The sequence below is a fragment of the Pipistrellus kuhlii genome, unplaced genomic scaffold, assembly GCF_014108245.1.
Source record: "Pipistrellus kuhlii isolate mPipKuh1 unplaced genomic scaffold, mPipKuh1.p scaffold_m20_p_36, whole genome shotgun sequence".
NCBI lineage: Eukaryota > Metazoa > Chordata > Mammalia > Chiroptera > Vespertilionidae > Pipistrellus > Pipistrellus kuhlii.
This window is the reverse complement of record NW_023425536.1, coordinates 4,182,334-4,209,865: the sequence shown is the minus strand read 5'-3', so window position 1 is coordinate 4,209,865 and position 27,532 is coordinate 4,182,334.

Genomic DNA, 27,532 nt, shown 5'->3' with positions numbered 1-27,532 from the left:
AGATAAGCATGGGGAAGGGCCACATAGATTGAAAATGCAATCTCCCTCACAGAGCATTTTCTTGGGGGAGGACAAGGGGATGGTCATGCCAGGAAATCTAAGTGGGTAATGAGGTGGGGCCTTCGAGCAGACTTACTGATAGAGAGTGTAGGCGTGAGGGAGTGATGCCTCAGTGAATGGAGGTATTGCAACAGCTAGAAGACCAGAACAGTAGGGAGAGCTTGCCTCTCGTTTGCAAATATCCCTCCAGGGAATGGGATATTTGCAAATGAGATTTGGATAACAAAACAATTTCTGTGAATGACAAGATTCAGTGTGTGACCTTGAGAGTGGCTGGTCAAAATGGAGGGAAAGAAAGGGTCATTAGTGGTGAACTGTCAAGGACAAGGAAGCAAGGCATCGGATGTGTCATCCACGTGGATACTGAAGCCCTCAGGACGGGCCTGCTGTGGGGCCGAGGGGCAATTACAGGCCCAAGTCCATACCCAGAAGGAACCAAGAGGCCAGGACTGGGAATCCCACCACCACTGTAAGAACCAGAAGGGGCATAGCTGCCGGGCTGGGTTTTCAGAAGAGCGGGGATCTCAGCAGGAAGAGGGATAGAGACCTGGAGAAGCAGAAACAGGGAATGAGGAAGCCACGGAGCCCCACCCTCTGCCCTGAGGGTCCCCAGTGTAAGAAAAACCTGCCTTCAGGACAACGAATGGGGCCTCTGCACTGATGAAGGCTGGACCGCACACGATGATCACGGAGACTCGGGGGTGGGGGATCAGCCCCCAGAACATTAGGAGGAGGAGAAGGGGGAAAGGAGAGGGGGGAAGACAAGGCCGGAAGACAAGGAAGGTGAGGGTGACTGCAAGCAGGACCACGAGGCTCATCATGATTCTGGGAGGGAGGTGAGAAAATCAAACCCGAGCTTTCCGCTGAGGAGCCCTGCCTTTTCCCAGGCCACATGGTGGTGGAGCAGCGGGTGCACAGGGAAGGCCAGGCCGTGGGGGAGATTGGTGAGCAGCTTCCATTCAGCTCCGGCTGATATGCCCTGAAAATATCCAAAAGCAAACACGTCCTATGTCAGCAGGGATTGATTTTTTCCCTAAGGTGCCCCTTTCTTTCCTGTACGAGAGCTTCATGTTCCTTCAATGCATGTACAGGCGGCCATATTGCTTATGGGATAATAGGCCTGACATCATTTTGCTCAGGAAACACCAACCCCTTCCTGCCCTGGTTAGGTCCAAAGGGACTTCATATTAGCTGTCTGTTCATTCACTCACTCACCCACTCACTCACCCACTCAACCACTCACTTACTCATTCACTCATTCATTCATTCATTCATTCATTCATTCAACAAATGTTTCCAGCCCTGCCCTGTGCAGTTGGCTATTGCAGTGAACAAGAAAGAAAAAAATTAAAAAAACAAACAAACAAAAAAAGACACTACAGACTAGAATCTCTGCCCTGGTGGTATTTATATTCTGATGGAGGAAGGTAGAAAGCACTACAAAGTAAAATAATGAAATAAGATAGCAAGGAAAACAGCACATTAGCAGTGACCAGTGCTAAGGAGAAAAGCAATGCTGCGGGGTGAGAAATATTGGTGAAGGGCAGGATGGTGTGGAGCCTTCAGGGAGAAGGGCCCTGGAGCACAGCCGGAGGGCATGTCCATCTGGGAGCCCTCAGGTTCTCTCCCACTGCCACTGAGAGGCGGCCGGGTGCCCACACCCCGGGCCAGGGCCTCTGAGCCAGGGCCTGGCCGCTGCAGCAAGCGCAGTGCCATCATCTGTGTTAGGATTTAGCCCCTCAGACTTCTCCCCCAGCCCAGGGCTTTGCTCTCCCACCTGCCCGCTTGCTGCCGGCCACCAGCCCACATGGTTCTCGAAGGCAGCGCTGGTGCCTGATGTCTGAGCACAGCATCCTCCTCGGCTTCAAGGTGCAGCGATCGTCTTTGTCTGCAGCCGCTGCCTCTGGCTGTTGGCCCCACAGACACTGCTTCTGTAACTACCCTCCATTTCCTCAGGTTTATTCCGTGTCTCTCATCGCCCCTCCTTTCTGCTCCCATGACTACCTGCTTCTCCCTTCTCCCTGCTCTCTGTCAGACAACTGCTCGTTCTCGGACTAAAGGGGACAAGATGGTGACAACCACATTTTGCCTAAAGGCTGGCTCCCTTTCTGACATGCTGGCGAGTTCACGCCCACCTCCTCTCACCGCAGTGAGAAGCTGGAAGGATGAGCAACACTTCCCTACAGTCCAGAAATAGCACAGCTCCGAGCAGAACCCTCCACATCATTCTGTTTTACCAAAACGATAGCCCTTCCATTGCCAAAAAGAGCATCTTGCGTCAATCACTGACAAGGAGGGGCAGCCTTGTGGAAAGCCTGGCTCATTCTTCAGGGAGAGGAAACGTGGCCAGAAAGAAATGAGAACATGGCAGAGGGAGCAGGACCAGCTTATAGGGGGCCAAGCTAACATGGAGGGTGAGTGCGGAGAGAGGAGGGGGTGGAGAAGCTATGGGAAGGTGAGAGAGAGGCACTGAATAAACATGAGAAAATGGAGGTTCATATCTAAGGAAGCTGAAAGTAAGTTGGGGAATGAATGCATCCTGGTTCTTTTTCTTTAGCAACTGAAATAGGAACCACACTGAGCAAATGTGAACCATCCCGGCCGCTACTAAGAGTGTAGCTCACAGGAGCGTCCTCGCTGGGCTCAGTATGCAGGAGGGAATGTCAGTCCCAAAGGGACATGTGTGAGTTCGCCACGGAAGGTGCAGAGCAGTGGCTGTAGCGTGTTACCGGTCATGTTCTGTAGCATGTGTACAGACACACAGTCACGCACACACACACTTGGTTGAGGGGATCATCTACCAGTACAAGAGAAAAGCAACTGATGGCAGAGGTTGATTGGTTAGCAATGTATACTACTGTTCATTATATAACCTTTAAATATTGTATATGCTTTTTAAATATTGTACATTTTACCTGTTGAAATAAAGATAGAGGGGAAAATAGATAAAAAATTTTAAGCCCCTGTAAAAATTCATGTATATTTTCATATCTTATCTAATAAAAGAGTAATATGCAAATTGACTACACCTCCGCTACATCCACAAGCCGTGCCCACAAGCCAATCAGAGTGAGTATGCAAATTAACCCCAACCAAGATGGCTGCAGCCACAGAGAGCAGGAGGTAGGCTTGGGTTTCCCTGGCAATGGAAGAAGCTAAGCTTTCCACCTGCCCTTGCTAGCCTAGGCCTCCACTCAAGGCTACAAAGTTTCAATTGTAGAAAGTAAACAAATCCAAACAGAAATGGTGGCAGCTATGGAGAGAGCAGGAGGCTTGGCTCTACTCCAGGCTAGAAAGTTTCAATTTTAGAAGATAAATATATCCCAGATACAAGGGCTTCTACTTGGGTCACCAGGGTTGTGGCTGGCCTGGAAACCACCACAGACCCCTCGCCTAGGCTGCCCCCACCCCAAAGGAACCTCCACCCTGATCCAGGACACCCTTCAGGGCAAATCAGCTGGCCCCCACCCATGCACCCGGCCTCTATCCTATCTAATAAAAGAGTAATATTCAAATTGATCATCATTCCAACACAAAATATGGCTGCCACCATGTGGTCAAAGATCCTGCCCCCATGTGGACACAAGATGGCCACCACAAGATGGCTAGCAGGGGAGGGCAGTTGTGAGGGACCAAGCCTGGAAAGGAGGGGCAGTTGTAGGTGATCAGACAAGCAAGGGAGAGCAGTTGGGAGGCACCAGGCCTGCAAGGAAGGGCAGTTGGGGGTGATCAGCCCCTGCAGGAGAGGGCAGTAAGAGGTGACCAGGCTGATAAGAGGAGAGAAGTTGGGGGCAAACAGGCTGGCAGGGGAGCAGTTAGACATCAATTAGGCTGGCATGGGAGTGGTTAGGGGGTGATCAGGCTGGTAGGCAGAAGCAGTTAGGGGCAATCAGGAAGGCAGGAAGGTGAGCATTGGGAGCCAGCAGTCCTGGATTGTGAGAGGGATGTCCAACTGCCCAGTGGGATCGTGCCTAAACAGGCAGTTGGACATCCCTTGAGGGGTCCCAGGTTGGAGACAGGGTATAGGTTGGGCTGAGGGACACCACCACCACCCCCCATGCATGAATTTCATGCACCAGGCATTATATATATATAAATTGAGTTCAGAGAGAAAGAGCGAGGGAGAGAGAGATAGAAACATCAATGATGAGAGAGAATCGTTGATCGGCTGCCTCCTGCACACCCCCTACTGGGATCTAGCCCACAACCAAGGCATGTGCCCTTGACCAGAATTGAAACTGGGATCCTTCAGTCTGCAGACTGATGCTCTATCCACTGAGCCAAACCAGCTAAGCTTCATACAAGGATAAACATTTTGGGGGGTCTACAATGTAAACCTCATTCAAACTCCCATGTTCCCATAGTACCTCCAAATCTCAGCGGAATGAGCCAGGAGATGAGGAATATGATACCACACATGGATCACTCCCAGCTTCCTTCCCTTTGATGTGCTCAGGGGCACAGCGTGGCGTATGGATGTATTACCCACAGTAAGACGGACTGCTCAAATGGGAATTTACTCAGGGTTTGTGCATGTCCTATGGAATGATAAACCAGTCACTGTCTACACAAAGTATATGCAGAACAGACACTGTGCTTGTTTTCCGTTTTAAATATCTAAAGATGATTTCCCGTCTCAAGCATCAGGGACGCTCAGACTCCCCACACCCGCGCTGGGAACCCTGTTTAAGGGAATTGGATCCAGGGCGGCCAGGGCCTCGTGTTTCTCCCAAACTATGTCCCTACATCTCTATTCTTGCTGGAGGCCTCAGGGCTATTTCTCAAAATGAGCACTTTCTGTTCCTTTCCCACTAAGCATGGCTGTGCATGTCCACAGTGCGTGAAGAATTGTAAAGTGGTGAAACCTTCCAAGTGGATGCATTCAGCTGAGGGGGGCGGGGGGGGGGGGTGTAAAATACAGCCTTTGCCTCTGCACTAGCCTGAAAGAGCTCGCAACTCGTCCAGGTGGCGGACAGGCCAAGGACACCCAGGACAGGCGCTGCGCTGAGTTGAGGAGAGGAGCCACTGCAGGAGGAAGCCCGTGAAGCAAAATGCAGTGTCGACGAGCAACGTGAAAACAGACGTCAAGTACGCACACCGTGCTCTTTGGGTAAGCCGTGATCCACCTGGCTTTCCGGAAGGCTTTTACCTGGCTGGGTAAAAGATAAAACTTGGCGCTTTCTGCCCTTGATTTCTTTTCCTCAAGCACATGTGTAAGACACCAGAGTTACTTAACCTGAGCATTGGTAATTTTCCCCAAATCCAGGCAAGGAAGGCTGTCAGCCACCCCGAATCGTCTAACCTGGACATGCCAGCCCCTGCGGGAAAGCCAGGGAAGGGGGTGGAGAAAGAAAAGGAACCCGTAGAGTTTTCCCCGCCTCGGGTTCAGGTTCTCAGAGGACAGAGTCAGCAATCACAAGCGGACACCTCCGTGCTCTTGGCCCCCGTGTTACTCTACTGAAGTTGGGCCACCTCCCCAGTTCAGGCTCTTTCTAAACTCTCACCGGGCACACTGCATCGCCTTTCAATCCGGCCCGCTGACGGGGGCGTGTCTGCATCCTAACATGGCCCGCTAAAGCCTTCTAGGCAGCATCAGCCGGCCCACCCCAGGATTCAGCCTGTACAGCCTGCAAATCCTCGCTTGGCCCTGAGCCTCCGATCGCTCCTTCCTTCGGGGGGCCTGATGTGGCGGGGATCTCCCTTTCCCGAGTCCCCAACAGAAAGAGAGATGAACGAACCGGTTCTAAGTGGAAGCGCCCAGGGATTGAGAAATAATAGAAATAAAGAGAGAAGATGCAGAGAGAGATTTTAAGCTGGGAGCTGGGTGGGCCGCCTGATGGAGAGGCAGGAAGATGACGACCCCTCCCAGCGCATTTATTTTACGCCCCAATGCCAGGAAGTTATCACCAACTTATGTGCATTCTTAAGTAGGCCCTAGCATGCCTGGATTTACATATCTAGTCCCGCCCCCTGCCGACACAGGGGATGATATGAAGGCCAAGCTGATTACACTTTTCGCCATCTTCGGGAAATGTGTATCCTAGACGTGGCTCTGCCAATCGTCTTGGTCTCAGCTGACAATAATTAACAGAAATGCCATGTGCCTTCCCAGGCAGCCCTCTACACCTTCCAAAGGCAGCTCTACCTCTCTCTCAAGCTGCGAGCTTCGGGGCTGAGACCTAAAGGACCAAAACGTGGGTGACAGTCAAGTGGAGAGGCAACAACTGCCATTGGGACAGTGGCGAAGGCAGGTGCCAAGTCCCTGAGGGCAAATAGACTTGAGCAACATCAAAGGCCTGCAAGGGACCTGTGGGAAGGGGGTACAGAGAGGGTGAACAGCATCTCCACGGGGGGCGGGGGTGAGAGCCAGGCCCCCTCGAGCAAGCACTTTAGTCCCTGAGGGCTGCTAGCCTAGAGTTCAAGGGGACTCGTCCCTGTGGGAAGACCCAATGGCTGCTGCATGGGGAGCAAATGAGGGCAACTTGGAGATGGGACAAGAGCGGACGTGATGCTATTGCAAGCGACACAGGCTTGCATACAACTGGTGAGGGCAGAGGGAACTCGACAGACCAGACTCAAAGTATAGGCGGGAGACAGATGGGGAAGTGTCTGCTGGTGGAGCAGCTGTGTGAAGGGCAGGGGGGATTGAGGAGAGAGACAGGAGAAATCAAGTTTGATGTCCAGCTTCCTGCCCGGAGCAAAGGGGGAAGGTGCCAACCTTTACTGAGACTGTGGAAACTGGGAGAGAAACAAGCTTCAGATCACACGTCATGAGTTTGGTTTCGGAGGCGGGAGGTGTGAGATGCTGGGGGGACATCCAAATGGAGGCAGCTGGAGCGCCGGGGAAAGGTGTCTGCCGTTTGTGGTGTGTGGATGGTCTTCGGGGCCATGACAAGGAGCCAAGGCCTGGGGTGGCTGGACGCTCAGACCTTAACCAGGAGCACAGCCCCCTACTGAGCAGCTGCCTGACTGCCCTGGAGCCCGCGTCTCCAGTGCCAGCCAGGCACACAGAGACCCCCCTCCCTCACCACAGAGACGTTGTAAGCTGTCTTCGCCGGCATGCTCTCGCTTCACGGGGGGGATGTGAGAGAAGATGGATTTTGAAATCCCACGTACAAGGAAAGCCTGCTGATAATGGGAAGGGTCTGAGCTTACAAACCCAAAATGGTTCCCAGTTGCTGGTGTGTTGTCCGGGCCCCTCTGCCCACCCAGGAGGAGCCGCCCCGGTGGCCAACCAGCCGCGGCCGCCCAGCTCCAGCCGGTGGCAAATCTGATTATCTGCCTAACAGCCTCTGATAGCAGCACCCGGACTCCCGCCCCTCCTCCCCCAAGTCTCTCCACGCACCCCCACCCCCACCCCCAAGTCCTCGGAAGAGACCCCGCATCACAAACGAGAGCTGAAGCTCGAGAGGGCCCCGGCTGGAAGGATGTGCTGAAAGCCGCGGAGAGAGATTGATGTGCGGAGTGGGGCCGCCCCAGGCATGTGCGCGCCATCTGTCAGGCGGAGGGAGCCCTGCCAGCCCTCCACCGTTTACTCCGTGTGAGAGAACAGTCCCGCGTTTGACTGACACCCCGGGCAGCCTCGGCCAAGACGGTTGGGCTCTGGGGTCCAGATGGGCCGGAGGAAGATGCCTCCGGAGGGCTGGGCCACCCAGGGTACGCGGGCGGGCGGGCCTCCCGGGCCGGGAGGAGCCGGTGGCGCGGCCAGGCTGGGCAGGCCGAGGCCTGAGCTGGGGCTTTTATGTGTGGCTCGTCTTCAAAGACAGGGTGGGACTGGAAGAAAATACGCTTCACCCCGTGTGCTCCTCGGGGGAGCCGTGGTGCCAGGCTTGCGGGGCGCCTCTCACCACGGAGCAATTGCCGCCAGGCCTCTCCCGGGAACTGGCACATGGAGATGAGTGCTGTCCATTAACTTCGGGCCGGAGACCAGGCATGGGCGGAGGCCCCTTCTCAGGGCTCGCCCCGCCAGCTCTGTGGAATGCCTCCCCCCGGCGCCCCTCCTCGGGGAGGACGCGGTGCTCCCTCCCCAGGGACCCCCGCTGGTCAGGGAGGTGCAGGCAGAGCACCCAGAGCCAGCACAGGGGTGGCCACACGCTTTCCCTCCGTCACCCCGGCCAGGCCAGGCCGGGCGGGCATGGGTGCTGCTGCCGCCCGGGCTGGGGAACAGCTGGCCTGAGCAGAGAGGGGCCGGCCGTGCCTGATGTGAGGGAGGAATGAGCCTTTCTTTCTAGACCCCTGAGATCGGGGGCTCGGTTGTTTTTGCAGCAAACCCTGGCATAGGCTGGTGGACGCGCTCTCCAGCCCACGGCACCAAGGGGCCCCTCGCACACCCTGCAAGGCGTCAGAAGCTTCCAGAAGTCGGGAACATGTCTTTGCAGGGAAAACTGGAGGAGGAGCTTTAATGAGAGCCCATCACCACGGAGAACAGCCAGGCCCGGGACCACAGGAGCCTTTTGCTTGGGAGGCACCGCGTGGGTGACAGCACCCGTAAAAGCTGGCGGCCCGGACCGAAAGGGCCCCAGCCCGCCCCCTCCCCGGGCCCCGGGTGAGGGTCTCAGAGCCGGCAGCACGGGCAAGGACGGGGGCGTCGGGCAGAACGCGCTGGCTAATGGCCGGTCTCCGCTGTCCGCGAGGCGGGCTCGGGTCAGCAGCCACGCCCCTGACTCTTGGTCGTGGTGCCGGGTCTGATCTCTCTGGAGGCGAATTGGCACCAATCAGACTCCGACAGGAGTGCCTCGTTTGGCTAGAGATAAAGTCCTGCTCCTTTGAATCAATTCCAAGCTCATCGGTGAGTCTTTCAGGAGCGAGAATTCCCGGCCCCCTCGGAGCCTGGCTGAGGGCGGGAGGCGGTGGTCCCGGCGGCTTCCTCGGAGCCAGGACGAACATCATGTTCCCGTCGAGCGGTCAGTGACAAGACTGCGCTCAGCCCACCAAAGAGGCTCAAGTCCTGCGTCCGATTTCGTGTTCAGCCAACAACTCAGCACTCCTCGCAGGCGGGAATCCTGTGAATGTGGGGGGTGCGGGGGAGACACGTGCCCTTCACCCGAACACACCTGGGCACACGCCGGCCGCAGAACAGGGCCTCCCCGCGTGGGCACACGCCAGCCCCGGCAGCAGGAGCAGAGGCAGGGCGGGCGGCCCCGGGAGCGGCCAGTGGCTCCGGGAGGAGGAGCGGTTTGCCGGCCACAAAAGAGCCGTCCGGCAGCACCGTGTTCCCATGTCTCCCTCCTCCTCCTCCTCCTCCTCCTCCTCCTCCTCCTCCTCCTCCTCCTCCTCCTCTTCCTCCTCCTCTTCCTCCTCCTCTTCCTCCTCCTCCTCCTCCTCCTCCTCTTCCTCCTCCTCCTCCTCCTCCCCCCGTATCAGCCACTGCATGCTCCGGCCCCATCACTGCCCTAGGCCCACACCCCGCGCGCCCACACACCCTCCGCCTCCTCCATGCGGAGCTGCCCATTTGTTATTTTTCCCATGAATAAGCTTCCATTTCATAGAAAAAAAAGAAAAGAAAAAAAAAAGGCAGTGGTGTCAGGATCAGATGCTGTCTGGGAAACCTGTGAATGGCGATCTGAAAGGGAGGCTGTTGCAAGGAGAAGGGCGCACTGGGGCATCTTTGAAGTGCCGTAAGCCGAAGCACACCCAAAGGGAGGGAGGGAACAGCCAGGCACTTCTGCACACCCGGACAGGACAGGACGGCGCGCAGGCCGGCCTCGGACAGCCCCCGCCTCCGCGGGAGGGTGAGTGCCCGGCCCCTCCCTCCGCACCCAGGGCAGTGAGGGCACCGAGGCTTCCGGGCTCCAGTCCTTTCCCCTCGGGCCCCGCCCTCCCTCGGGGACTCCCGTTGCTTTGCTAAGGGGCGGAACCACGTGTGGGACCCGCAGAAGGGATCCCGGTGACGAAACCCGGTTTGGGGAGTCTCTTGGATCAAGCACAACCTGTGGCTGCGTCTTAGGAAAGAGGCAGGCTGCTCCCCACAGGGCGGAAAGCCGTCTGGGCCTGCGAGTCTGGACCTTCAATCAGGGGGCAGGGCGGCCCCCGAGGGGCTTCTGGTTTAGGTTACGCACTTAGTCCCTGGCAGAGGAGAACTGGCAACGGGTCCAAGGTCAAATCAAAGGCCACTTCCCCTGCCAAGCACACAGCCCGCAGGCGGCAGCGGCGACCGGGCGCCGTTACCTGTGACAAGCCCCCTGTGGCCTGTCTGTCTTCTGATGCTCTGACAGCAAAGCAGTTTGAAGAGAAGGCGGGGACTCCCCCACACTGTCGGCTCCCTGTCCGACCCCTCTTTTCTCTGCTGGGCCTGCGGTCCTCTGGCCCAGAGCCCATCTGGCCCCAGGGCCCCCAGAGGAGCGTCCTCAGGGGCAGGAGGGAGGAAGCTGGGGTCCATGGCTGCTTCCTGCAGACCTATAACCAACCGCTGGCTCCTGGGTCCGTCTCCCAGGGGACCCGGGACAGGGTCTGAGCGATAAGCAAGCGGGCGAGCCGGCCACGTCTTCTCTGGAAGGCCAGCCGCGTCCCCCCGGCGCCAGGCAGGCCCGACGGGTCCCTTCCCGGGACCCTGGCTCTCCGTTTCCTTCGGTCAGATCGAGGTGTGCTTACTCTGCTGCTGGTTACTCGTGACCAATCTGAGATTCAACTGAGTTGGTATTCAAATACTGTGGAAATGTAAAAGTGCGATGTATTTTCTCCTTCCGGCCCATGAATTTTCCTGAAGCCTAGACCCCCGTGAGAGGCCGCACGCTAAGCCTCATGTGGCCGAAGTGCCACACACACCCACACCACAAGCCTCACGGTGAGCTGGGCCCTGTGTCCAGAGCTCCCAGCCCTCTCCCCCTCCCCGACTCGCTCTAGACCCCCCCACTCCCCGGAGCTCCTGCAGGGAAACCGCCTCCCTGCCTTCCCCACGCTCCCTCCGCGCTGCTGATTCCAACTGATGAGCACATCCACGTCCCAAATTTGTTCAGCCTCCAACACGGTCTTAGAACCTGTCTGACCAGGGGCTGTGGGGAGAAGTCGGTGGGCTGGAGTCCTGAGTCCGTAGCAGACACACACCCCTCCACACAAACCTGTGTGCATAGACACACACACACACACACACACCCCTTCACACACACCCCTCCACACACACCTGTGTGCATAGACACACACACACACACACACACAACTCCCCTCCACACACACACCTCCACACACACCTGTGTGCATAGACACACACACACACCCCTCCACACACACCTGTGCGCACACACACACACACACACACACACACCTCCACACACACCTGTGTGCATAGACACACACACACACCCCTCCACACACACCTGTGCGCACACACACACACACACACACACACACCTCCACACACACCTGTGTGCATGCACACACACCCCTCCACACACACCTGTGTGCATGTACACACACACACACACACACACACACACACGAACGATAAAGGCCCCACGCAGTGTCCAGTGGCTGCAGGCATGGCCGTGACGGGCACGAAGCAGTAATAATGACTGAAACCCTCCTCCTGGGAGGGGGTGGGCACGTTCTTCAATCTGGTTACCGTGGGAGGGAGGAAATGGCCATCTTGGTTAAAAACCTTGGCCTGAACGTCCCTTGTCTCACGCCTCCAGTTGTCTCTCTTGAGCTTGGTCTCACATCCCTGGAGCAGACGCCCTCTGCTCCCAAGCAAGCCCGGAAGCACCTCAGGATGGAGGCGGAAGGAGAAAGCTGTTCCCCACAACCAACCCACACCAACCGCTCAGGCCTGACCCCAATGCTAGTCCTCAGGCTGCCCGCCCCTGAGCCACGGGAGGGCAGCCTGACCTCAGGTGTGACCCTCCCGAGCTGAGCCGAGCCGCCCGCAGGCTGATGGGGACAAGGCCCGCGGGAAAGGTGCAGAGTTGCTAAGACTTCTGTGCTCCGCTGGCTCTGGCTCGCAGTCACCCCACCTCGCCCACAGCCAAAACCTTGATGACTTTTTCTTTTCTTTTTTTAACATCTTTTAAACACATCAAAGAATTGATCGTTATCACACCAAATCTAAATGAAACTACAAACCGAAGAGATGGCTGCAGGGCTGTGATCTGAAGCTCTTCTCCCCGGGGTTTTGCTGAACTTGGCACCTTTGAGCTCCGATGTTTGAAGCCTGTGGCGCTGGGGTGGGGGGGAGGGGGGTGGTGAGAAACAGATGGCACCCGGGACCACCCAGGTGGGACGTCAAACATAAAAGTGTGACCTGGAGGCTGCCCCACTCGCCGGAGGGACAGAGGCCTGTCTGGGTGCTGAGCAGGAGGCAAAGCTTCCTGTAAGCGCACGGACAAGCTCACACACAAGCTGTGCACGTACGCAGAGGGGCCCGGGCGGACAGTGGCCCGAGTGCGGAGGGGAGAAAGGTGCTCTGAGGATCCCTGGGAACACACAGACTGGGAGGACCGAGCCGGGGCACCGGGGGTGGGGGAGCGAGGAGGCCAGGAGCCGAGCGCAGGTGCCGCCTCGTTCAAGCTCGCGGCCTGTTACGGAAGGGCCCGGGTCCCCTCTGACCACACCAGGCTCCAGGACAGGGGACCGGCCCCCAACACACAGCCGCACATTGGCCTCCGGCAGCCCGTTCCCCGGTCGCTGGACGTGGCTGGGAAATTCAAGATGCGCTGCTGGGGGAGCGGCGGGCCTCGCCCGTGCCTTCCTCGCTCCCTCAGCGTTTTCCCGTCACCGGAACCTGGAGCAAAGCTCCTGCCCCGCTATCCGTCCAGCCCTCTGCTGCCCCCGAGTAATCCCCACGTCCCTCATCAAGGAGCCCCCCGGGGCCTGCGCCGAGAGCCCCACGTCCCCGGGGGCGCCCCAATTCGTGACATCCTCAAAAATGCATCGGGCCTGAGTTCATTCCCGGAAACCAGGCTCTCACGGCGGTCCCAGGTCTGCTTTTCAGCACCAAGGTCTCCGCACCCGTTCCTGAGCGTTCTCCTCCTGAGCGACAGCGCCCAGCACCGCGTGAGGTCCCGCTCAGAGTCCCTCCGTTTGCCCGACGGCTACACATTTCACTGGCATCGCGTCAGCCACCCACAGCACCACTCCTGGGGCTGCAGGACCACACAGCCAGCCGTCTCTCTCCTCCGGCCGCGCCGTCAGCCTGGCACCCGGCACCCGCCCACCTCCTGCCCTGGGCTCACCGTGCGCTCCGCAGCCCCGAGCCTCAGGGACTGTGTCCCCACGGACTCCCCCAGCCTGGCTTCCTGGCCTGACCCTGTCACACGGCCCCACGGACGATTCGAGCTCTGACCTCTGACCTCTGACCCGAGGCCTGAATGCCAAGCGGCATCAGGTGTGCACTAGCAGAGCAGGAGCATTCCGGGCCGAAGGGGCAGCGGGTACACAGGCCCGAGGTGGGGGCCAGCTTGGCAGGACCCAGGGCCCCAAAGGAGCCCGAGCCCTGGGTGGGCGGGCCGGACGGAATGTGGCAGCAGGAGGGGAGGCCAGGCTGGAGGAACATCCGTGTGTGACGACACAGCCAGAGGCCAGCACTGGCAGCTGCTCGGGAAAACCATTCCCCTTCCTCCGCTGGCCAGGAGGGTCCGAGCACTCCCAGACCCCTGGCCCGAAAGCACAGCCGGACGTGGCCTGGTCACGCGGGGCCCGCAGACAGGGGCAGAGCGCCGAGCCCCTGATCCGTGGATCGCTGTGAGCGTTTCAAGCCAGGGAATGGCTAGTCTGCATCATTTTTTTTTTTTTTTTAATCATTTTGGCTACTCTGTGGCCAATCCATTGTCCGAGAGTGAGAGCCACTGGAGGCTACTGCCTTAGAAGATGTGAAGATGGGGGCCGGGGCCGGGCCCAGACAGCAGCAGAACTCAAATGAGGGGACAGAGACGTAGGACGTAGAGCTCCCTGGACTTGCTAATGAATGGGGTACACCTGTGACCCCCACTCCCTCCCCCTCCACCCGCCCCCACCTCTCAGACGTGACTCTGTTACTCTGCCAAGGCAGGCTCCCTGCAGCAGGCGGGAAGCCTGGGGAGCCCCAGCCCCAGCCACCCTCACCAATAGCCAAGGCCAGGGACTCTCTAGCCAGATGTGTCAGCCCCGGCTGCCTGGCACGCTGGTGGACGGGCTGATTCTGAGGCGTGTGTTTCCCTGCATTTGCCCGGGGCTGTGCTCCGCCTCCCACCACGCCTTGCCCGCTGGCTTCTCAGGTCCCTCCCGGCGGGCGGGCCGGAAGTCCCGAGCTCCCTGGTGCACACCAAGGCCATTCTGTGTCCTCGGTGATGAGGGCTCTGGTTTCCTCTTCTCTCCTCTACCCGGAGGGAGGAGGCTCCTGGATGCTGAGTCTCAGGAGCTAAAAGCCTCCCCTACTCAAAGCATCTCCCTCCTCCCTGTGCCAGACCTAAGCGTCAGGCAGTGCCCACAATGCTGCCAGGGGAATGGGAGGAGGATGGGAGAGAACAGTGAGCACATCGGCACGGGACACACCATTCCTGGCATTAGGGATCAGCGGCAAGAGAACAGAGCCTCCGGTGGAAGTGAAAGTAAACACTGGCTGTGAAAGTAGTGTGTGGAGGAGTGGGGCTGTGAGTGGTCTTTTTCCTTCTCCTTGACTCCACTTGTGAAATTATCTGAAACTATAGCCTGTTGCACGAATTCGTGCACCAGTGGGGTCCCTCAGCCTGGCCTGTGGGATCAGGCCCAAACCAGCTCTCCGACATCCCAGGGGTCCCAGATTGCGAGAGGGTACAGGCCAGGCCAAGGGACCCATCAGTGCATAATTGGGGCCAGGGAGGGATGCAGGAGGGCTCCAGGGTGTATCCAGCCCATCTCACTCAATCCTGATCTGCTGGACCCCAGCAGTAAGCTAACCTACCGATTGGAGCATCTGCCCTCTGGTGGTCAGTGTATGTCATAGCTACTGTTTGACCAGTCAACTGTCTTCCCCTTGGTGGTCTGTGCATGTCATAGTGAGCTGTTAAGCAGCCTTAGCATATCATTAGCATATTATGCTTTGATTGGTTGAAAGGCCAAATGGACGACTGGACACTTAGCATATTAGGCTTTTATTATATAAGATGGACAAGGTGTATGAGAAATAGGATATTCACAAGATACTTACTGATCACGAAGGGGAAACTGTAGCTTGGCGTTGGAGAGTCCTGGCAGACACCACCTACTCCAGCAGAAAAAGTAGCTTCAGTAACACAAGGACATTAAGTGTCTCCTGACGGGACATCCCGTAGGACTCTGCCCAGACTGATCCAGAGAGAAGGCCAGACAAGCTGAAATTCAGGGAATTCCTGCAGAATACCTGGTCTAGATGCTTTTAAAATGTCCAGATAGTAAAAGACAAGGCCAGCGGGGAGCTATTCTGGATTAGAGCCTGGAGACCCAACAAGAACGCCAGTGCGATTTAGAAAGGTCCCCCATGGGCAGGATGGAGACCGGAGTGCAGGCTGTGGGCGAAGGTGTCCGAGTTCACTTCCTGGCCGGGTCCTCGGCCTGTGCTCCGGGCCTTAGAAAATGACGCGCTGAGAGCGGAAGGGGCGTTCTGCCTACAGCTCACCCTCCAAGGCAGTTCTTCGGGGCCTCTGGGGAAGGGTAGGTGGGAACTCTTTGTATAGCTCCCCCACATTTTATAAGCCAAATATTACTACAAAAGAGTACATTAAAAAATTAAGTGTGCATTAACTTTATGTAAAAAAATGCTTTTCAGGAAGAAAACGTGTCCATACTCACAGCCTGTGCTACAAACTCATGGGATAGATTTTCGCTGTGGGCAGAGTTCCCAGCAGCCGGGAGGAACAAGGAACAAAGCCCTGCCCTGCCCTCCAGCTGTCAGAGAGTCAGCCTTGCGCGGAGCCGGCCTCCGAGGGGCTTTGCTGAAAGATAAGTGCTGATAAGGCCCTCGGCAGCAGGCCCCCCAGCTTGCGGAGAGGAAGCCAGGGCTCAGTCCGACATAAGCCAGACCGGGGGCCTGGCTTTTAACTTGAAAGCAGCAGCTGGCGCTCCCCCCGGGGTCTGCCGGCCCTGGGAGGGGTGCCTGCCAGAGCGGGCACGCTGCTGGGCCCCGCCTCGGGGAGGCCAGAAAGGTCAGGGCCAACGTCTCCTGCAGATTTACAGGATGGCATTCTGTTTGGATCTGTTCAGGAAACCAGAACTGGGGAGTGTGTGTGTGTGTGTGTGTGTGTGTGTGTGTGTGTTGGGGGGAGGTGTACTAGACTTATCAGGGGGATCCCCTCAAACCACGGCTCACCTAAAACTAATATAATATCGACTGTAATTAAAACTTTTTTAGAGTAAATAAAGACATCACTTGCTAAAAAGGTAAGCTACAAAACCAACCAGTGACCTAAAACCGGTGACTCTCTCATCAAGCCCCGTGCAGAGCAGACCTGGGAGGAGATGCCCTTTGCCGGCCTCTGACCTCTCACACTGTCCTTAGAGGCTAAAGACCCATGCCCTGGGCACCAAACTCCCCCTGACCGCCAGGAAAGCTTTCCCCGGCCCCGGACCACCCTGGCCCAGGGAAGTGTTACTCTGAAGCACGGCCCAGTCCAGGTCTGTGCCTGGACTCCAGGGAAGGGGCTGGAGCTGGGGGTCTGGGAGGGACCCTGGCCAGACGGGCCCCAGCTGAGCCAGCAGGCGCAGGCCGTGCTTACAAAAGCTGCAGACGCCGCTCTCCGCACGGTAATTAGGGGCCCTTTTGTCCAGCCCCCCTGTTTGCTTGTTTTCATTTCTGGAAGCCTTACCGATGAATCAAACCCATTCTAATGCCTCACAACCCACACTGAGAAGGGGGAGCCGGGGAACCCCAGGCCGAGGCTGGAGCCCTAACGCGGAGGCACACTGCCCTCCTGCGGCGGCTCGGGGCGCGGCAGGCTCCCGGCCCGGGCTCCTGCGGCTCCTCCGCGTGGTGCGCACACGCGGCCCTCTGAGCCCGGCAGGACACCGCTCCAGAGGCGGGACTGAGCCGCAGGCTGCAGGCCTGGCTCTGGGGCTCCGGCCAAGGATGGAAACCAAGGGGGGGAGGGGGGGGGCGGGGGGGGGGGGAGCTGCACACTGTGCTGCTTTCACCGCAGGGTGTTACAGACGTGCGTGATGCAGGCAGGCCCTCCCTGCACACAGGCGCACCCAGCAGGCTGGTCCCCGCGCGGGTTCCACGGGGCGGGGGAGACACCGCCCCTGCTGCGCCCTCCATGCAGCCCAGGCAGCTCGTCCGTCCCGGTGCTGCGAGTCCGGCCCGCTCCCCCGCCCTCCGCGCTCCGGACTTCTGCCTGGAGAGGCTGTGCCCCCTCAGAGGATGCTGTCCGTCCACACCCACCCGACCACCAGCACTGCCAGGGCCCCTGGGCTCCCGGCCAGCCCGCCCTGCAGGAGAACCATGAGCTCAGGGCATCTCGCAGAGCCGGCCTCGGGGTCACCGCTGGGCCCTCCCAGGCCCCGGACACCGTGTGATTTTGCACTGAAATGCGAGTGCCTTTCTGCAGGGCCGTGAGCCCCAAAGCGGGGTGACTCGGGCTAAAGGCCGAAGTGGGAGGTGGGGAGAGTGAAGGCTGCACCTGGTTCCTAGATGCTGAAAGATGTACGGTTTTTCTTTTCCTTGAGTTCCAGGAGCTATAAAGGCGCCCTGGCGCAGAGAGCAGAGCTCTGTGCCTGTGAGGTGGGCTCAGCTGTGAGCCTGGGGGGCAGAGGGCAACGGGGGACAGCATGGCCTTGGCCGCTGGGCGGGTCGTCCTGCAGCGCCCCCTGGCGGAGCAGCGCCTCTGCGCACCTGGGCGGCTCTGCGGGGACAGCCTCCCTGAGCCGGACCCGAACCCTCCGCCTCTTGCACTTCGCATGTCCTCACCCAGAGAAGATTCTGACCCACCAAGAACTGCTTTTCCTAAATCCCATTATTCTCTCCATTACTTTTTTATCACCGCAACATCTGAGCAAGGTCTTCTGTGCCCAAACAGGGGCCGCCCGACCCTTCGTTCCAGCTCCATGGAAGAGAAACGCAGAACTGAGGCCCCCTAAGGCCGTGAACTTGAGAGTGAGCTCTCCTTACATCGGGCGCCTCAACTGACGCGCCTTAGTCCCAGCCCTGTATCCAGGCTCCTCGGGGAGCACCAGTGTCCGGTGGACTTGCTCACACTGGGCCCTCTCCTCTGCCGGCTTCTCACGGCTGTGACGCTACACCTTGTTTCCACAGTGACCTGTCTGTCTGTCTGTCTTTCTGTCTGGCCCCCGGCTGACCATCCACTGCAGGCCAGCTTCACCACATCTCCAGTGCCTTGGTATGCATGAGACACACAGGAAGTGCTTGTTGGTTCATTTGAGGGGAACAAAACCTCTGGAGGAGAGCCAGGGTCACCAGGTGGGGGTCCCAGGAGGGCAGGGGATTCTCAAGCTCCCAACAAGAAGTTATCCAGCGCCCCGGCCCAGAGGGAGACCTGGTAGTTCCCTCAGTGCTCCGCCCAGCACGCCGCTGTCCGCCAAGCAGCAGGTGCACGGTCCTGTGCAGGTGAGGGTGGAAACGCTGAGGGCGCGGTGCCCACCCTGAAGGGAAGAAGCCAGTGCCAGCGTGTGGAGCTGCAGAGCAGGGTCGGGAGAGGGCCTCTCCGAGCCGGTCAGAGCCGCCACCTGCTGGTGCTTCCCACGAGCCCGAGCGCCCGTGCCCCTACCTTCGCTCTGCACATGGGGAACTGCGTGTAAGCGTTAAACAACACGTAAAGCTTAGCCGAAGCTGGTTTGGCTCAGTGGTAGAGCGTCGGTCTGTGGACTGAAAGGTCCCAGGTTCGATTCCGGTCAAGGGCATGTACATTGGTTGCGGGCACATCCCCAGTAGGGGGTGTGCAGGAGGCAGCTGGTCGATGTTTCTCTCTCATCGACGTTTCTAGCTCTCTATCTCTCTCCCTTCCTCTCTGTAAAAAATCAATAAAAATATATTTAAAAAAAAAAAAACAACACGTAAAGCTTACACGTACCTAACTCTACACCCTATCCTCTTTTCCCAGCATCAGGTAAAAGAGGTGCCATGGAGAAGTAGGTTCTGAGAGACGAGAGAGAGAATTTGAGTGGGTCTTGATGTTAGGATCTCAACGGGCAGAGATGCTACGGACATAGGAGGAGAAAGTTGCAAGATCTCGGAGCAGTGCACAGCTCAGCTGTCTGTGCTGCTCCATCAGGCCTCAGCCAGGTGCACTGCACCCCACACCCTCCCGCCCCAGCTGCCCCTGCCCAGCTGCCCCGACTGGGACCGCCCCAGACTCAGCTCAGGCTGGTGCAGGGCGAGCTGCCCCACAGTCCCCAGGGAGCCCGTGAACAGCCCAGATCCCACCGTGTGGGCCTCTTACACACTGCGGGCGGGAATATAAAATGGTGTGTAGCTGCTTTGGAAAACAGTTCGTTAGTTCCTTAAAATATGTATAAAAATATTCCTGTCACATGACCCAGCCACTCTACTCCGAGGAATTTTCCCAAGAGAAATGAAAATGTGTTCCATACAGAGATGTGGGCATGGATTTAGTTCTTAACAGCTGTATTTGTCCTGGCCCCAAACGGAAACACCCAAGCATCCATCGCCAGGTGGCTGGATAAATACATGGCTGGACAACCAATTCACAGAATACGACTCGGCAGGGAAAACAGCATGGATGCCTTTCAGAATAACTAGACTGAGGGGAAGCCGTCAGACCAAGCAGGAGTACACCCTTCTGTACAATCCCACGTGGCTGCCTGAGCGAAATGTACATGGACTTCTCGAAAACGAACACTAATCTATAATGACCGAAGTCAGACCAGTGGTTTTCTGGGGTTGGGATGGGGCACGAGGAAATTTGGGGGCCTCATTTGCTAGAGCCCCCCAGAACACTCCCAACGGGGTTGCCTAAGCAGTAGTTTGACAGGTAGCAATCAAAGTTGTGGTGGTCGTGATTGATTGTGGTGATAGTTTCAAAACTTGTCAGATTATGCACTTATACTATGAACAAGTTTATTGTATGTGAATGTCACCTCAAAAAAAAAAAAAAAGCTGTTTAAAGAAACAGTAACAACAAACATCAGGTCCCTGGGCTGCACCCTCTGGCATAGGCTGATTCAGGCCGTCTGCAATAGAGCCTGCCAATCTGTCCTTACAACTCGTCCGACCAACTCCAGTGCAGTCAGGTTTGGAAACCAGTGTTTTGGGAGGACAAAGAGGAGTGGGCAGCAGCCAAAGCCACACCCAGCACCGTCCTCCATGGCCAGGCATTCTGGGAAATGTCTGTGGACAGTCAACTGCCTGAGGCCCGGCCAGCAACACCAAGCAGGGGAGACACCACCGCAGAGGCAGTTTGGGAAAGGAAACCTTTCAGAAACGCCATCTCCCCACATCCTGAGCCGCCCCGGAACATGCCATCTAAGTAACATGGTGCAGCTGGCCCCCACTTCCATCTGGATGATTGTCCCTAGCCCTCTCTTAAATAGAAATTCTCAGCCGACAACTCTTCCTCCCCCTTAGGAATCAGGTCATGCCTTGGCCAGTGACTGACACTCCTACCTCTACCACTGCACAGTGATTCATGACTGTAGTCTTTGGGGGGAGGGGGGGGCGCGGAGGGGGGAGATATCACCCTGGTCTTCATGTTGCCACCCCACCCCATTGCCTGAGTCTTGCTGAGCATGCACCCATTGGCCACCAGGGGGAGGAGTAGCTGGATCTTAACTTCCTAACATGGCCGTGTTCTTTTTCTGGGGGTGTGGGTAAAGCAGTGTCCTATTCAACACTGCGTTGTAATGGCTCTGGTCTTGGTTCTAACACTTAGGGTGGGACATAGGCAGTCTGCTTACGTCCCCGAGCTTCCGTTTTCTTCTCTGTAAGTTTAACATAATGAGCTCTTTGGGCCTGGCTGCCCTAACGTGCTGATGCTGTTGTTATAGCAGCTCCCCGTCCCTCAGCTACTCCTCCGTTACCTTTACACTATTGGCATCTTCTAATGGCATCTCTTGGTATGCATTAGTTTTGTTTTGTTTTTTGTTTTGTTTTGTTACTGTGGGACTAGGCCAGCGTTTAGGTCCAGGTCATGCAAATCAGGCCCATTCTAAACACCCCCTATTTTCCAGCCACTGGACTTACAATAAATTCCACACGTCCCATATCATGGGCTAAGGAACAGGCTTTACTAGGTGACATAACCTGCTCAGCTGCTGTAACAAAACACCACAGACAGGCAGCTCAAACAGAAATATCTTTCTCATAGTTGAAGAGGCTACAAGTCCAAGGTCAAGGTGTCAGTGGGTTTTGTTTCTTCTGAGGCCTCTGTCCCTGGCTTGCCGATGGCCTCCTCCTCCTCTGTGGTCTCTCCTCTGTGTGAGCACCCTGCTGTCTCTGTGCGCCCAGGTTTCCTCTTCTCAGAAGCACAGCGGTCAGACTGGGTTAGGGCTTACCCAAATGGCCTCATTTTAACTTTCCTCTTTAAAGGTCTTGTCTCCAAACACAGTCACATTCTGATGTCCTGGCCGTTAGGGCGTCCACATATGAAATGTGGGGAAACGGAAATTACCCTTTGCCCCCGGCAAACTGAGTGGGAAGAGTCAGCATTGTTCTCAAGGATGGGCTCCCAGGCCCGGGCCCTCTGGGGAGACGCGCCATGCATTGGCATCGCAGAATCAGGTCTCCACGCCCCACTGTCCCCGGCTCTAGGGCAAGCCCAGAGGGACCAGGTCAGCAAAGAAGTGTGCCAACCTCTTGGACACAAGCCCGGGCTCGGGTGCCAGCAGGTTAGGCGTTATCGGGGAGTGCCAACTGCCCAATCTAGGGACCTGGGAAGCCGTCGTCCTCCCCACCAGTGGAGAGCAAGCGGCCAGAGAACCTGTGTGAGCCGGAGCCACGCAGTGCCCCACGCCAGGAGAGGCGAGGCCCCCGAGAGCTCACTGTCCGGGCAAAGCAGAGCGGAGTCCAGGGTCACTTGGAACAATTCTGCACCTGGTGCTGGGCAGGAGAGGGAGACCCTGGAGATCTTACACTTCCTCCTATTCCCGGAACCCCCCAGTCTGTGTGGGAGGGATTCACTGCTTAGCATTGCGAACACCCTCATTCTTCTTATAGAACAACATCCTCTAGACCTGACTGAATTAAATTAACCAGAATGAAAAGAATAGTGTCCATTAAGTGTAAAATAAATACACTAACAAAACCATCTAAGCCCGCAGTCCAAGCTTTAGGTCACCATCCAATAGCAGGGAGGAATCAGGCAAATGAAAAAGAGAAAAATATCAATGGGTTCATAGGTATGTATTAAGCTGACTGTGGCAGCTAAGAATCATCTCAAAAAAAAAAAAGAAAAAAGAAATATATATGCTGGTCCAGGTAGTTCTGGAGACAAGTTCTCTAAAACCTTTGAGGAATTAGAAAACGTCTTTGTGATGTCAACTGTTCTTTGGGATATGGACCAATGGAAAGGGCCCTGAGGCCACTGCTCCGGGAGGATACAGGAGCAGAAGTGCAGGCGCCCATGGGCAGGGAAACTGGGGTGAGGTGTGGTGAAGTCACATGGAAAAGGTGTTCCAGGAAGAGCCTATAGCTCACCATCAGGATAAGACCAAAGAGTGGCCCCTGGGTTGCCAACGTAAGGGCCCTTGCTGACCATGGCACCCAGTCTCAGTGGGCATGTGGGAGCGGGCTGAAGGGAGCGAGGGAGTGAGGGAGTGGAGAGAGTGACAACGACAAACTCTTTTAGGAGGCGGCAGGAAAGGGAACAGAGAGGGCACCGGAGTTGGAGGATGACTAAGAGACAAGGAAGGAATGTTTCTTCAGTGGCACAGAGAGAGCATGTTGTGTGCTGATGAGAATGACCGAGGTGTGAGAGAGAAAGTGGGGGATGGAGGAAAGGAGAGGAGAGAGGAAGAGAAGGGAAGGGAGAGGAGGGGAGGGGAGGGGAGGGGAGGGGAGGAAAGGGGAGGGGAAGGGAGGGGAGCCACGTGAGAAGATGTCTATGCAGGGAGGACGTCCAAGCCGCATGGAGAGGCTTCCTTTGCGGCCCAGCCGAGGTCCTGGCCAGGAGCCCACCGCCGTGGCCCGAGGTGACCTGAGAGACCGCCAGATGGCGCCAGTCCTCAGCCACTGTCACCTCCGTTCACCAAGCCTTCCCCGCTGAGGCTGCCTTCGTCTTTAAGCAGACAGAAGTCTTTCCCAACATACCTTGTTCAAATTCATAATATAGCTGCATTAAGCTGCTAAATGTGGGAGTACTCATCACCCAGGAATAGTAACCAGGGCAAACTGGCGTTCTTTGTTCTCTCCTCAAAACAGCCTGTGTGGGCACCCGTGAGTGTGCTTCCTGAATGTCCACCACAAGTCTAGTCCTGCTCCCTGCTCCACCCTTCCCGCTCCCACCGCCGAGTTCCGTGTCAGTGTGTTTGTTATTATACTTACACAACTGAACTAAAAATCATATAAGCCAATAAAGTCTTGGTATGAAAAGAGAATTATTATTATTATTATTATTATTATTATTATAAAAACTAAGGTGAATGCTTTGGAAAGAGTCAATATGGGCAATCTGATAAAAAATAATGATAGTCGAATTAGGTGTGGACAAGGTAATTGTAAGAAATTGTTGGGGGGATTTTGAATACCCCCAAAAAATTCTGCATTCAGATTGCTTTTTAATGTCTTTAAGTTCTCATTCCTTTTAAAGAAAGAAAAACTATTTATTGTCACCAATGATGTGACTCATGTGAAAAGACAAGCTGCAGCTCCGATCAGTGGAGCCATCCCTGGCCCCTCATCCAAAGACTGGCAAAGAGCTACACTTCCATATGTTTTAAGTTAAAATGAAATGTTTAATACACCTACCCTTTGACCTGGTAAATTCACTCCTGGGAATAAACCTAAGAGAAGTGAAAACACATGTCCACAGAAATCCTTCGCAAAGATGTTCAAGCAGCATTTGTCATGCTAGCCCAAACCGGAAAACCAAACACCTGTCAAGAGGAGAATGAACAAACAAATTGTGATATATTCCTACATGAAATAATACGCAACAGCAAAAAGTAATGTCTGCAACAGCGTGGGTGAATCTCACAGACATGATCCTGCGTGAGAGAAGCCAGACATGAAAGAATCCACACTGTGTGACTTCATTTATATAAAATTCTATCGCAGGAAAACTAGTCTCTAGTGACAGAACTCAGGAAATGTCACCATCTCCACAGGATCATGGCTCACACACTGTCTCCATTGGTCAAAATTGTATAGTTAAGATTAGTGTATTTTAATGCATGTAAGTTTTACCTAAAGAAAATGGAATTTAAAAACTTGAGGGATGAAGAAAAGATGAAGTTAGAGATAAAGTGAGGATGGCCGATGTTGATCATTGTTGAATGGTATGCTGATGGTATGTTATACTATTCTGATTGCTTGTGTATGTTTTGAATTTTCTATAGTAATTTCTTAAGTTAAAATGTTTAAGGTATGTGTTTCTCTCTATTATTCCCAGATTTAACCAGCCTTTTGTTGTTGTTGTTGTTGAACCAAACCAACCTTTTGATCAGCTGCCCAACTCCCTGCCCCTCAGGGGTCTCTGCCCCCCAGGCTCCCGCACACTCTCCCCAAAGGAGAGCTGAGTCCCAGCTCTACTGGGTGGTCTCACAGGGGAGCTTTGAACACCACAGCCAGGATCCGGGACTAGGGGGGGGGGGGTCGGGGGGGGGGATCCCGCTCCCTGCAGCAGTTTTGCGCTTTAAAAAGTGCAAGCCTTGACTCATGCCTTGCAACCTCGTTAGGATTTGAAGTGAGAGGTGAAGAATGTGAATCTCCATTGTCAGGCAGAGCTAACTTATGACAGCTTAGTGTCCTGACTGGAGCCTCAGACACCGCCGCCATAGCCACTGTGGAAAAGAGCTGTTCCTCCAAGTTTAGACATGCAGTTACCATACAACCAAACAATTCTACTCCTGTGTGTGTGTGTGTGTGTGTGTGTGTGTGTGTGTGTATTCCAAGTGAAAACTCATATGCACACAAAACTTATACATGCATGTTCATAGCAGCATTATTCATAATAGCCCCAAAAGTGGAAACAACCTACATGCCCATCAACTAAAGAACTGATAATATGGTCTAGCCAAACAATAGAATATTATTCAGCAATAAAAAAGAAGGAAGTATGTATACATGCTACAACATGGATGGACCTTGAAAACTTTATGCTAAGAGAAAGAAGCCAATAACAAAAATCCACATGTTAAACAATTCCAGTTACATTAAAAGTCCAGAATAGTCAAATCCATAGAGACATAAAGTACATAGTGGTTGCCTGGCACTCGCAAGGGGGAATGTAGAAGGGGGAGGAACTGCGAGATATGAGGTTTCTATGTGGGGGGATGAAATATTCTAAAATTGGTTGTGGCAATGTTTGCACAACTCTGTGAATATACTAAAAAATAATCAAAGTGTACAGTTTAAGTGGTGTATACTACATGAATTAATAAAAATATTATAAAAATACTCAATACAACAACAAAATGATGCACATGCAAGGCTGTAAATTGTTATATCTTATATAATAAAAGCCTAATATGCTAAGTGTTCGGTCGACCAGTCAGCCGTTCAACCAATCAAAGCATAATATGCTAATGATATGCTAAGGCCACTCAAATGTTCAATGTGATGTGTACTGATCACCAGGGGCAGACAGTCCACCAGTCAACCTGTTGCTATGATGTGCACTGACCACTAGGGGACAAATGCTCTGACTGGTAGGTTAGCTTCCTTCTGGGGTTGGGCCCAATAGGGACTGAGCAAGATGGACCAGATACACCCTGGAGCCTTCCCACAGTCCCTCCCTGGCTGGCCAACTTCCCACATCTTTCCTTGGCCCCAATCATGCACCACTGGGGTCCCTTAGCCTGACCTGCGCTCTCTCACAATCCTCAGGTGTTGTCAGAGAGCCCAATCCTGCAGGCTAGCCGAGGGACCCCAACTGGTGCATGAATTCATGCACTGGGCTTCTAGTGTTATTTATAAAATTTTGAAATCTGCAAGTACCTAAATGCAAGGCAAAAGGGATGGTAAAATAAATTATGTTCAGTCATATGAATAAGTATTAAGTAACTACTGTAATAATCTTTTGAATACTTATTAACACAAGGATATCTCCTGCTATAATAATAAGGGAAAAGACAAAATGTAAAATCTGCATTTAGACACACATACACATTCACTTACACAGAAAATTTACAAAAGAAAATCTACAATCAATGAAAAATGGTTAATATTGGGTAATGGGATAAATGGTGATTTGTGTTTTCTTCTCTTTTTTCTATATTCTATTTTCTGCTGCACATCCTATCTAATAAAAGAGTAACATTCATTGAAACCAGTTTGGTTCAGTGGATAGAGTGTCAACCTGTGGACTGAAAGGTCCCAGGTTCGATTCTGGTCAAGGGCATGTATCTTGGTTGTGGGCACATCCCAGTTGGGGGTGTGCAAGAGGCAGCTGATCGATGTTTCTCTCTCATCGATGTTTCAAGCTTTCTATCCCTCTCTTTTCCTCTCTGAAAAAAAACTCAATAAAATATATATATTGTTTTAAAAAGTAACATGCAAATTAACCATCACTCCACTATACCCACAAGCCACGCCCACTATCCAATCAGGAATGAGTATGCAAATTAACCCAACCAAGATGGCTGCAGCCACAGAGCTAGAGAGAGCAGGAGGCTCGAATTGCCCCCAGCGATGGAGGAAGCCAAGCTTTCCACACACCCTGGATGGCTTAGGCCTCCACTTAAGGCTACAAAGTTTCAATTATAAAAGATAAATAAATCACAACAAAAATAGCTGTGGCCAGGCCATGGTGCAAGCAGGAGTTTCAATTATAGAAGATCAATAAATCCCAGATCCTAGGGCCTCCACTTGGGTCGCAGGGGGTGTGGCCGGCCTGCAAACCTTCACAGGCCCCTCACCCAGGCCACCCCATGCTCCAAAGGAACCCTACCCTGATCCAGGACACCCTTCAGGACAAACCAGCTGCCCCCCACCCATGCACCAGGCTTATATCATAAAAGAGTAATATGCAAATTGGCCATCACTCCAACACACAAGATGTATGAGGTCAAAGATCCTGCCCCCATGTGGACACAAGATGGCTGCCACAAGATGGCCAGCATGGGAGGGCACTTAAGAGGGACCAGGCCTGCAGGGGAGGGCAATTAGGGGCAATCAGGAGGAGTAGTTAGGCATTATCAGGCTGTCAGGGGAGTGGTTAGGGAGTAATTAGGCTGGCAGGCAGAAACAGTAAGGGCAATCAGGAAGGCAGGAAGGCAAGCAGTTGGGAGCCAGCAGTCCTGGTCCCATATTGGAGAGGATGCAGGCTGGGCTAAGGAACACACACAGCCTGTGCATGAATTTTGTGCACTGGGCCTCTAGTCCTATATAATAAAAGGCTAATAGGCAAATTGTCTCCATGGACAGGAGTTTGACTAACAGGGCGTTAGATGTGTGCTAACCACCAGAGGGCAGCACAGAACATGG